Source organism: Pseudorca crassidens, chromosome 3 (genome assembly GCF_039906515.1).
Source record: "Pseudorca crassidens isolate mPseCra1 chromosome 3, mPseCra1.hap1, whole genome shotgun sequence".
Lineage (NCBI taxonomy): Eukaryota > Metazoa > Chordata > Mammalia > Artiodactyla > Delphinidae > Pseudorca > Pseudorca crassidens.
Genome location: NC_090298.1, coordinates 160,455,741 through 160,467,666, shown reverse-complemented (window position 1 = coordinate 160,467,666; position 11,926 = coordinate 160,455,741).

Sequence of the window (11,926 nt, the reverse complement as noted above, 5' to 3'; positions counted from 1 at the left end):
CGGCGCGGCCGCCAGCTGGCTCCGCCTTTGGGGCGTGGCCTGGAGAGTCCCCACCTCCGCGGCGGCCTGGAGGCAGAGGCGGGCTCTGAGAGCGCGCGGCCAGCCATTGGACCATTTAGGAGGCCAGCTCCGCCAGCCCAGCGCGCTGATTGGCTGAGTCGGAGAAGCGGCTCCTTTTTTTAAAAATCTCCATAATTTAAAGCGACAGGTCCCTCTCCTTTCACCTGAGATTGGGTGGGAAGGATGACTATAGTTATTGAGCTCCCAATGTGTGCCAAGCATTGAGAAGGACTCATTTGATTCCCTCTACAAGCCTGTGAGCGGGACATTATTGATCCTCATTTTACAGATGGGGAAACTGAGGCTCAGAGAAGGCTCCTGCAGGCCACAGAGCAAGTCCACAGCCTTATAAGGGCAGCCTCAGGATCTGGTCCCAGAGGTGGGGAGAACCATCCTTAAGAATGTTGTCATGTCACAAGTCTGAAAGGGTCCGGTCGCCCTCAAGTGAGTCCTCATAAAATGAGATTTATACAGCACCTGCCGGTCCTCCATTCAAACCTCCACTCCTGGTTGATCTGCCTGCCCACAGGCCTGCTCCTCCACCAGCCTCCCCAGCTTAGAAAGGCCGCTCAGGAGGCTGGCCAGAGGCCTGGGAGATCCTGAGAGCCTTCTCTTCCCTTCATCATCCACACTGGTCCTGCTGGCCCTGTGTCTCTGAAACACCCCCAATTTGCTAACTTTCCTGTACCCTGCAGTGGCCTGGGCCCAGTCATCTCCAGCCTGGTTGCTGCCTGGGCTTCTACTTGGGCCTCTTGTTGCCTCCACCTCTTCCCCCGACAATCCCTGTTCCCCATGGCAACTATAGGGTTTTTTTCTTAATAAACTTTAAATTTTAGAGCAGTTTTTGATTTACAGAATTATTGTGAAGCTAATACAGAGAGTTCCTGTGTGTCCTACACCCAATTTTCCCTGTTATTAACATCTTACATTAATATGGTACATTTTTCACAGTTAGTGAACCCATATTGAGACATTATTATTAACTAAAATACATACATTATTCAGATTTCCTCAGTTTCCCCTAACGTCCTTTTTCTGTCCCAGGATCCTGTTAGGGATCATCATGTCATCATGTCTCTCAGGCTCCTCTGGGCTAAGTAGTTTCTCAGAATTTCTTGATATTGATGACCTTGACAGTTTTGAGAACTAGTCAGGTGTTTTGTAGGATGCCCCTCAATCAGGATTTAAAAAAAATTTTTTAAGTTGAACTATATTTGACATATAACATTGTGTAAACTTCATGTGTACAACATATGGATGTGATACATTTATATGCCATAATATGCTTGCCACAATTGGTATTTGTCTGATGTTTTTCTCTGGGTTAGACTGGGGGGATGGGTTTGGAGAGGATCACAGAGGTGAAACTTCCAGGGCACATGCCATCAATGTGAATTTTCACTCTGATGTTGAGATCACCTGGCTGAGGTAGCATCTGTCAGGTGTCTCCACTGTCAAGTTAGTCTCTTCCCCCTTTCCCTGCTGTACCCTTTGGAAGGAAGTCACTATTTACAGCCCACACCTAAGGGATAAGGATTCACTCTCCCCCACCTCGAGGGCAAAAATTATTTGGAATTCCTCTGATGGGAAATATGTCTCTTCTCCCCATTTATTTATCTATTCAATCATTCATATCAGTACGGACTCATGGATATTTATTCTACATTTTGGGTTATAATCCAAAACTACTTCATTGATTTTCCTACTCAGATTTTTCCAGCTTTGGCCCCCGGAAGCTCATTCAGTTGGCTCTCATGTCCCTTCGACATGCCCCCATCCATCGCATCCTTGGTTTGTTTGTTTTTTAGCACTTCCCTTATGTTGTCACTACTAAATGCTGCAAGCTCATCTGGTATATTTCCTGCCCCAGTCCTAGAATCAGCCTTTCTCCAAGGAGCAGCCCTGGTGCCTTTCATTGGAGAATACTCTTAGAAACCAAGATCTGGGTAGTAGGTTTGCTCATCACCACTGGGGTGTAGTTGCTTCTAGGTGGCTGACAGAGCAAGGACATATATGTTTGTATACTAACCTGTGTATATACACAGATCTGTAAATATTTCCATATGTAACTGTATCTATATTAAGTTAAACATGAGTTCATACAGATATGTCTACACCTAATCCATTACCAAATGGATCCTCCTAGCCTCCTCCCTTGCCTGTCTGTAACCTCCCACTCCAGTGGTGAGAAACCTAGCTCCCACCAACCGCTCTCCATTCACTTAATTATTCCATTCAGGGGCACAGGTATAGTGGCTTCAGGATGTTAACTTGTACCCACAGAGGGGTTTTCAAACAGAAACTGATCACCTGCCTCTCCAGCTCCAAACCCTGCCTGAGTGCCCAGCACCCTCAGTAAAGACCCCCGCCCCCCCCCCGCCCCCGCACCAAGCCCTCCAGGCCAGCCCAGTCTGGCCACACGTCCCTTGCGGCAGTCCCACCACCATCAGTCCCACTTCAGGGCCTTTGCACCTGCTGCTCCCTCCAGCTGTTCCCTCCAGCTGGCGTGCTCTCTTCCCAGTTCCCCATCTGACTGGTAACTTAGCTCTCAGTTCCTGCATGGAAGCTCTGGTCTGGCTTCCTTTCAGCCCAGTGATAACCCCCAGGGCTGGGGCATTGTGTTAGGCTTGGCGCCCTCCGTGCCAGAAGCTGGGAGATCCATGGAGGCCCGGCACCATCCACACCAGCCAGGTGGGGGCTGAACTGCATTCATACCCCCATACAAGCCTCTCTCAAGCCTGGGCCAGGGGCAAGGTTGGGAAGGGGGCTTTGATTCTTGTTTTACAGGTGAAGGGACCAAGGCTGGTGGACAAGAGACTACTCTCTGAAGTCAGAGAGTGAAGACATGTCAGAGGCAGGGCTTGACCCAGGTGCCCTGATGCCTAAGCTCTCACCTGTCCTGACCTTGGATCCCAAAAGACGCTGTGAGGATGGGGAAGGCAGGATGCAGAACAGGCCTGTCTGGGGTTGGGGAAGGAAACTCAGGTGTCCAGTCACCTCCAATACAGCCCCTGGAGGTTCAGGCCAATTTTCTGAGATTGTGTGTGGGGTGGGGGGTCGGTGGGGTCCAGAGAGGTTAAGTAACGTTTCCAAGGTCACATTCCCAGTGATGCCAAGCTGGGACACAACCAACATTTCCTGAGCACCTACTATGTGCCAGGGAGGGGAACGGCACATACTGTGTAGGTGGGTGCCGACCTTGTCCTGTCCCAGCAGCAACACAGCTTACAGACAAGAAGGTAGCACAAGAGGGTGACTCACTGGTGGATAGGGTGGCATTTTAAAGGGAGTGGGTCAGGAAGAGCCAGAGAAGGGCCTGGGCTGGAGGTGGGGACCAGAAGAAGAACAGGGAGGGCTTCCTGGAGAAGGGCCCTAGCAGGTGCGGTTTGGAAGATATAGAGGTTTTGCGTTGCTCTTTCAGAGAAAGCCTACCCCTTCCTCCTCCGTCGTGGCCTTCAAAGAGTCCACATCTTTCCAGAAAAGTGCCCTGGCCACGCCCCACAAGGGACCCGGTCCCCCCAGCCCCATCTCTGTCCCCTTGGGGGGGAACTACCAACTCCAAGTGCCAACCCTGGCATGCTCACAGCTCCCCAGCTTGGACCCCTCTCTCCCTGACTCCCAGTCCTTTGAAGGGGAAGTCCCAACTGCTCGGTGGGGTGTCCACGCAGCTGTAGGGCCGGCACTGCCCCCGGCCTGCCAGTGTTCCGGGAGCTTCAATTTTCTGTCTCCTCTCGGTTCCTCTAAAAGACCAAGCCTCTGCCTCTGCGGGTCCCTCCGCCAGCCATGCTCTCTGTCATTCCCTAACATTGGCTTAATCCTTTGTATCCTCAGGAAGCTTTCCCCGACCCCCAGGCCTGGGGGGCTCCTCTGGCGCCCCGTGCCACCCACCACACCCGTCATTGTGGGTTGTTGTCCCCACCTATGTGTCTGACTCCCCTACTTGACACTGTTTGCCCCGCGAGGGCAGCATCCAGTATGTGCTGACTGATGAATGGCTGGATGGTGGCATTCCAGGGAGTGGACACCGCGGGTGCAAAGGCCTGGAGGCAGGATGTGGATGTTGAAGCAACACAGAGAAATCAGGGGGCGGTTGCGGATCGGGCTCTGGGTGAGTATCGGGGAGGGGCTGCCGACGAGCAGGCAGCGCAGAGAGTGGGTGCCTAGGTCAAGATCGCACATCTGGCTCCTGCCGCATGCTCCAGGGTCCCCAGGTGTTTCGGCTACTGACGGGATATTTTTAGCGCATGCTCCGCAGAGGCTGGGCCAGACAGCTGTCAGGAGGGACTGGGAGAGGAAGAAGAGAGGCACAGAGAGGAAAGAGAAAGAGAGAAGAGAAAGAGGGGGAGGGGAACTCCAGGCCCCAAATTGTTCTAGGAGGCAGATGGGAAAGAGTCAGAGTTAATGCCCTAGACCAGGAGTTGGCTAACCACAGCCCATAAGCCAAATCCAGCCCACTGGGTTCTTTCCGTAAACAAGGTTTTATTGGAATTCAGCCATTTACTTCCATTTGTTCAGCTATAACAGCAGAGTTGACGTCTGGACAGACTCTATGGCCCACAACACCAAAAAAAAAATCATCTGTGTGTTTTTTTTTTTTAACAGAATGAGTTTGCCAACCTCCTGCCAGGACAAAACTATCTCTTTGGGGGGACGTGTCAGTGGTTATTCATTGATTTTCACCACTATTTCTGATTCTCCTCCTTCCACGTACAAGGGAGGAGTATACCTTTCATCTTCTGAATTAGGCAGAGTCATGTCACTTGCTTTGGTCAATGAAAGGAGAGTGGAAGTGGCATGGTGGAAACCCTTAGGAGCTGGTGCCTGATTTGCCAGGTCCCTTTCCCATCTTGCCACCTGATGTCCTAGATGGTGGAAGTTCCATCATGCTGGGCTGCTAAATGAGGGTGATGAGAAACACAGCACCAGCAGAAATCTGAAGGGCAGGAAAAGGTCCACCAAGTGTTGAGTGCAAAAGTCCAGACCCCCCTCTCCCCACAACACATACACAACTTATTAAAATAAAAATCAGAGTGGAGCTCTTTCTAGGAATGTAAGGATGGATCAATGTTAGAAAACCTATTAATAGATTTTTTTTTTTTTAAGATAAACTTATTCCCTCCAGTGGTTCTTCACTTTATTTTGAGGCCCTGTTATCACGTGCATACAAGTTTGGAACTGTTACATCTTCTTGGTGAATTAAAAGTTTCGATTTGATAGTCCTTATTTCTAGTACTATACCAAACATATAACTTTATTAGTATGGGTATATTAGCTTTAATTTTTTCTTTAGTATTTGCCAGGTTTATTTTTTTCCATCCTTTAGTTTCAAAGTTTCAGCACCTTCATGTTTATTTATTTATTATTTATTTATTTTTCACATCTTTATTGGAGTATAAATGCTTTACAATGTTGTGTTAGTTTCTACTGTACAACAAAGTGAATCAGCTATACGTATACATATATCCCCATATACCCTCCCTCTTGAGCCTCCCGCCCCCCCATCCCATCCCTCTAGGTCGTACAAAGCACCAAGCTGATCTCCCTGTGCTATGCAGCAGCTTCCCACTAGCCATCCATTTTACATTTGGTAGTGTATATATGTCCGTGCTACTCGCTCACTTCATCCCAGCTTCCCCTTCCCCCACTGTGCCCTCAAGTCCATTCTTTATGTCTGCGTCTTTATTCCTGCCCTGCCACTAGGTTCATCAGTACCGCTTTTTAAAATCCCATATATATGCGTTAGCATACGGTATTTGTTTTTCTCTTTCTGACTTACTTCACTCTGTATGACAGATTCTAGGTCTATCCATCTCACTACAAATAACTCAACTTTGTTCCTTTTATGGCTGAGTAATATTCCGCTGTACATATGTGTCACATCTTCTTTATCCATTTGTCTGTTGATGGACATTTAGGTTGCTTCCATGTCCTGGTTATTGTAAATAGTCAGCACCTTCATGTTGAGACGTTTCTTGTAAATAGCATAAAACGAATTTTAAAAAAATACAGTCTAAAAAATCTTGTCTTTTAACTGGAGGTTTTTGTCCATTTGCATTTATTTTAATTACTGGAAAATGTTTATGTATTTCCATTATCTTATTTTGTGCTATTTGTACCTCCTTCCCTATGGAAGGCTTGTTTTGGATTATTTCTTCTTCATTCTAATTTTTCCCCCCTCTACTAATTTGGAAGTTATAGACTAGTTCTATTCTCCTAGTATTTACTGTAACTATTAATATTTGGTACTCTGCTCAGCTAAGCAATATGTTACTCTCCCCTCAAACAATACAAAGATTTTAAAACCTTACTCCAATCAGCTCTTATTAGTGGCCATTTTTGCCTAAATTTCATTTAGGTTTTCATCCTACATATTGGACATTCTAATTCTTGTTAATGATGGTGATGTTTCTTTAGCTGCACCAGTGTTTTTCCTGCTTTTTTGCTGTTTCCTTCTGCAAGTCAGCATTTCCACCTGGATCATTTTCTTTCTGCCTGAAAAAATATTCCCTCAGAATTTCTTTCAATGAGGGTATTCATTTCTCTCACCCAAAGATGTTTCTGTTGCGTGAGAACTTCTTGCTATTTTCTATTAGCAATTTAGATGGTGCCCCACTGTGTCCTGAGTTTCACGTTGTGGGGCTGAGGAGCTGGCTCTTGGTCTGTTTTCTTGTTGACTTTGGTATCCTGCACTGTCATTTGTCTTTTTATATATCCTGCTTGGGATTTTGTTGGCTTTCTGAATACGGGTGAATTGATACTTTTCATCAGTTCTAGACAATTCTCCACCATTATCCCCTTCACAGTTTGCCTCTGCTCTCTCTCCTCTGTCTCCTAATCTTTTTCTCTTCCCATGTTTGGGAAATTCATTCAGTTCCATCTTCTAGTTCACCAATTTTCTCTTCAGCTATCTCAAATCCACGGTTGACCCGATTATTTGCTTTTTAATTTCTCTTAGTTCTATTTGGTTCTTCTACAGATATTACTCTCTCTTGCTCTTTGTTCACTTTTTAAGATTAAACAGAGCAAAGACACCAGGATTAAAGATACCAGGTCTTTGCTGCTGGCATTGATAGGGTGTGAGTTTTGATTCTGGCTCTAATTTCCTGGGATGTGACTGGGGTGATTCTTTAAGACTGGGGTTGAAGTTTCTGCCAGTAGACCCCCAGGGTCACCACCATCCTGGACTACTTTTTTTTTTAATGTGTTCAATAAGTATTTATTTAAAATCTATAAATCTTAAGACATTTTTTTAAGCATCTTTACCAGAGTATAATTGCTTTACAATGTGGTGCTAGTTTCTGCTGTATAACAAAGTGAATCAGCTATATTTATACATATATCCCCATATCCCCTCTCTCTTGTGTCTCCCTCCCACCCTCCCTATCCCACTCCTCTAGGTGGTCACAAAGCACCGAGCTGATCTCCCTGTGCTATGTGGCTGCTTCCCACTAGCTATCTATTTTACGTTTGGTAGTGTATATATGTCAATGCCACTCTCTCACTTTGTCTCAGCTTACCCTTCCCCCTCCACGTGTCCTCAAGTCCATTTTCTACGTCTGCGTCTTTATTCCTGTCCTGCCCCTAGGTTCTTCAGAACCCCCCCTTTTCTTTTAGATTCCACATATATGTTAGTATATGGTATTTATTTTTCTCTGACTTACTTCACTCTGTATGACAGACTCTAGGTCCATCCACCTCACTACCAATAACTCAATTTCGTTTCTTTTTATGGCTGAGTAATATTCCATTGTATATATGTGCCACATCTCCTTCATCCATTCATCTGTCGATGGACACTTAGGTTGCTTCCATGTCCTGGCTATTGTAAATAGTGCTGCAGTGAACATTGTGGTACATGTCTCCCTTTTTAAAATTTTATTTGTTTTTTATACAGCAGGTTCTTATTAGTTATCTATTTTATACATATTAATGTATGTATGTCAATCACAACCTCCCAGTTCATCCCACCACCACCCCCTCCCACTTTACCCCCTTGGTGTCCATGTTTGTTCTCTACATCTGTGTCTCTGTTTCTGCCTTGCAAAGTTGTTCATCTGTACTGTTTTAATAGATTCCACATATATGCGTCAATATACGATATTTGTTTTTCCCTTTCTGACTTACTTCACTGTGTATGACAGTCTCTATGTCCACCCACGTCTCTACAAATGACCCAATTTCATTCCTTTTTACAGCTGAGTAATATTCCATTGTATGTATGTCCCACATCTTGTTTATCCATTCAGCTGTCGATGGGCATTTAGGTTGCTTCCATGTCCCGGCTATTGTAAATAGTGCTGCAATGAACATTGGGGTGCATGTATCTTTCTGAATTATGGTTTTCTCTGGGTATATGACCAGGAGTGGGATTGCTGGGTCACATGGTAGCTCTATTTTTAGTGTCTTAAGGAAACTCCATACTGTTCTCCATAGTGGCTGTATCAACTTACATTCCCACCAACAGTGCAAGAGGGTTCCCTTTTCTCCACACTCTCTCCAGCATTTGTTGTTTGTAGATTTTCTGATGATGCCCATTCTAACCTGTGTGAGATGATACCTCATTTAGCTTTGATTTCATTTCTCTAATAATTAGTGATGTTGAGCAGCTTTTCATGTGCCTCTTGGCCATCTGTATGTCTTCTTTGGAGAAATGTCTATTTAGGTCTTCTCCCCTTTTTTTGATTGTGTTTGTTTTTTTAATATTGAGCTGCATGAGCTGTTTATATATTTTGGAGATGAATCCTTTGTCCGTTGATTCATTTGCAAATATTTTCTCCCATTCTGAGGGTTGTCTTTCCATTTTGTTTATAGTCTCCTTTGCTGTGCAAACATTTTTGGTTTCATTAGGTCCCATTTGTTTATTTTTGGTTTTATTTCCATTACTCCAGGAGGTGGGTGAAAAAGGATCTTGCTGTGATTTATGTCAGTGTTCTTCCTATGTTTTCCTCTAAGAGTTTTATAGTGTCTGGTCTTACACTTAGGTCTTTAATCCATTTTGAGTTTATTTTTGTGTATGGTGTTAGGGAGTGTTCTAATTTCATTCTTTTACATGTAGCTGTCCAGTTTTCCCAGCACCACTTATTGAAGAGACTGTCTTTTCTCCATTGTATATCCTTGCCTCCTTTGTCATAGATTAGTTGACCATAGGTGCATGGGTTTATCTCTGGGCTTTCTGTCCTGTTCCATTGATCTATATTTCTGTTTTTGTGCCAGTACCATATTGTCTTGATGACTGTAACTTTGTAGTATAGTCTGAAGTCGGGGAGTCTGATTCCTCCAGCTCCGTTTTTTCCCCTCAAGACTGCTTTGGCTACTCGGGGTCCTTAATGTCTCCATACAAATTTTAAGAACTTTTGTTCTAGTTCTGTAAAAAAATGCCATTGGTAATTTGATAGGGATTGCATTGAATCTGTAGATTGCTTTGGGTAGTATAGTCATTTTCACAATATTGATTCTTCCAATCCAAGAACGTGGTATATCTTTCCATCTGTTTGTGTCATCTGTGATTTCTTTCATCAGTATCTTATAGTTTTCTGAGCACGGGTCTTTTATGTACCATTGTCAAATGATAGTATCATAGTCACTAAATAAGAAATCAACATTTTATTCTATGAAAATGGTTTTCAGTTGCAAATTATCACTGTAAAAAAGAAGAGTGAAATTTTTTTCCTGTATTAGAAACTAGTAAGAGTTGTGTAATAGTAGTTGTGGGATAAGTGTTACCTTCTTGCCGTCAGGATGTGTAGTAGGGCTGGACATTCTTACCAACACATTTAAAACTAAACTCTTTGGGAGATCCTCAGCACAAATGCAATCATAAATACGGAGCCCTCCTCTGATCTGTTTGTCAGTGCAGTTTTTCAGCCTGTCTCCTCAACAGACAATAAGTGTATCAGATAATTTGAAATATGCTAGTATTAACTTTTAAATTAGCATCTAATTAAAAACTAAAAATTCTCCTACAGAACTCAAAAATGCTGAAGAATGTGTTGTGTGGCTCTCAGTTTAAGAAGCACTGGCCTAGGGACTTCCCTGGTGGTCCAGTGGCTAAGACTCCATGCTCCAATGCAGGGGGCCCAGGTTCAATCCCTAGTCAGGGAACTAGGTCCCACATGCCGCAACTAAAGATCCTGTGTGCCGCAACTAAGGTCTGGCGCAGCCAAATAAATAAAATGTTTTAAAAAGAAGCACTGGCCATAATCATTACACATTTCACCTGACAGTGTTCTGCAGTTTCATCAGCATTTCATGTCTCTTTTTGAATTATGGTTTCCTCAGGGTATACGCCCAGTAGTGGATTTGCTGGGTCGTATGGTAGTTCTATTTTTAGTTTTTTAAGGAACCTCCATACTGTTCTCCACAGTGGCTGTATCAATTTATATTCCCACCAACAGTGCAAGAGGGTTCCCTTTTCTTCACACCCACTCATCCTGGACTACTTTAAACCACGTCATCTGCCCAAGTTTGCTTTCCATTCTTGGGAAGATCTTATTTTGATTTCTACTTCATGCTTTGAGGTCTTTACTTATCAGACACACCATCTTGAAGGTCCATGAAAACGGAAGACCAAACCTGCCTTGTCTAACACAAAAGCCGCTTCCCTCCTGGGGTTTCTGTCTGCACTGGTCTGGCCTCTGACTGTTACTTATTTTCTGGTTGCTCACTGAGCAACCAGAAATTAAGACTTAACTCTTACATTATGTTAATCAAGACGTAACTTATTTTTACCCAGCAATTTTAGATGTTTTTATTGGGACTCTAGCCCGATATCTGGTCAGAAGCAGAAGTTGACAGCGCTTCTTACGCATGTGTTTGGGCCCCCTCCGTGGAGATTCTAGAACTCTAAGAAGAATCAGAATGTAAAAACAATTTTTTGTGAAGGAAAAAAGTAAAATTAAGGAGAAAGAACCTGCCTGGTGAGCTATTAAGGCACACAAAGCTATACCAACGAAAACAAGGAGATGGCCAGAAAAGTTGGCGATGGATTAGAACAGAATTAGAAACAAACGACGACACACATTGGATGTTTTTCAGGGAGGAAGGAGTGTTTCAAATCTGTACATAGCATTGAACAATCGAATTGCCCAGGTTGGGGCAATCCTTACCTCTCTCTTCATCCCCAAATTAAGTCCTAGGTGGGTAAAAATAAACAGAAATAAAAAACCCTGGGAGAATTTGTGCCAACTGTGGAAGGGCCTCTAAAAGCACAAAAGAGAGACATTTAAAGAACTGTGGTTTGAAAATCATAAAAATAAAATGTTTACAGCAAAACTACTCATAAACAAAACTGAAAGGTAAATTTGGAAAAAAATGTACAATGCAAAAGTTTATTAATTGTTAAGATGGTAAATTTTATGTTATGCGTGTTTTTTTTTATTATTATTTTCTTGAGGATTTAAAAAAAAGATTTATTATTTATTTATTTAATTTATTTTTGGCCGCATCAGGTCTTAGTTGTGGCACGCGGGATCTTTTGTTGCGGTGCACGGGCTTCTCTCCAGTTGTGGCAGCAGGTTTTCTCTTCTTTAGTTGTGATGCGTGGGCTCCAGAGCACATGGGCTCTGTAGTTTGTGGTACCAGGCTTTCTAGTTGAGGCGTGTGAGCTCAGTAGTTGTGGCGCACAGGCTTAGTTGCCCCACGGCATGTGGAATCTTAGTTCCTTGAAAAGGGATTGAACCTGCGTCCCCTGCATTGTAAGGCAGATTCTTTACCACCTGGACCACCAGGGAAGTCCCTATGTTACGTGTTTTTGTTTACAATTAAAATTTTTAACAAGTTTGTTGTCCCTATTAAAAAAAAAAGGAATTATGATATATGAATGAGAAAAAGACAAATGTCTAATAAAAAAAAAGTGAACCAGCTAATT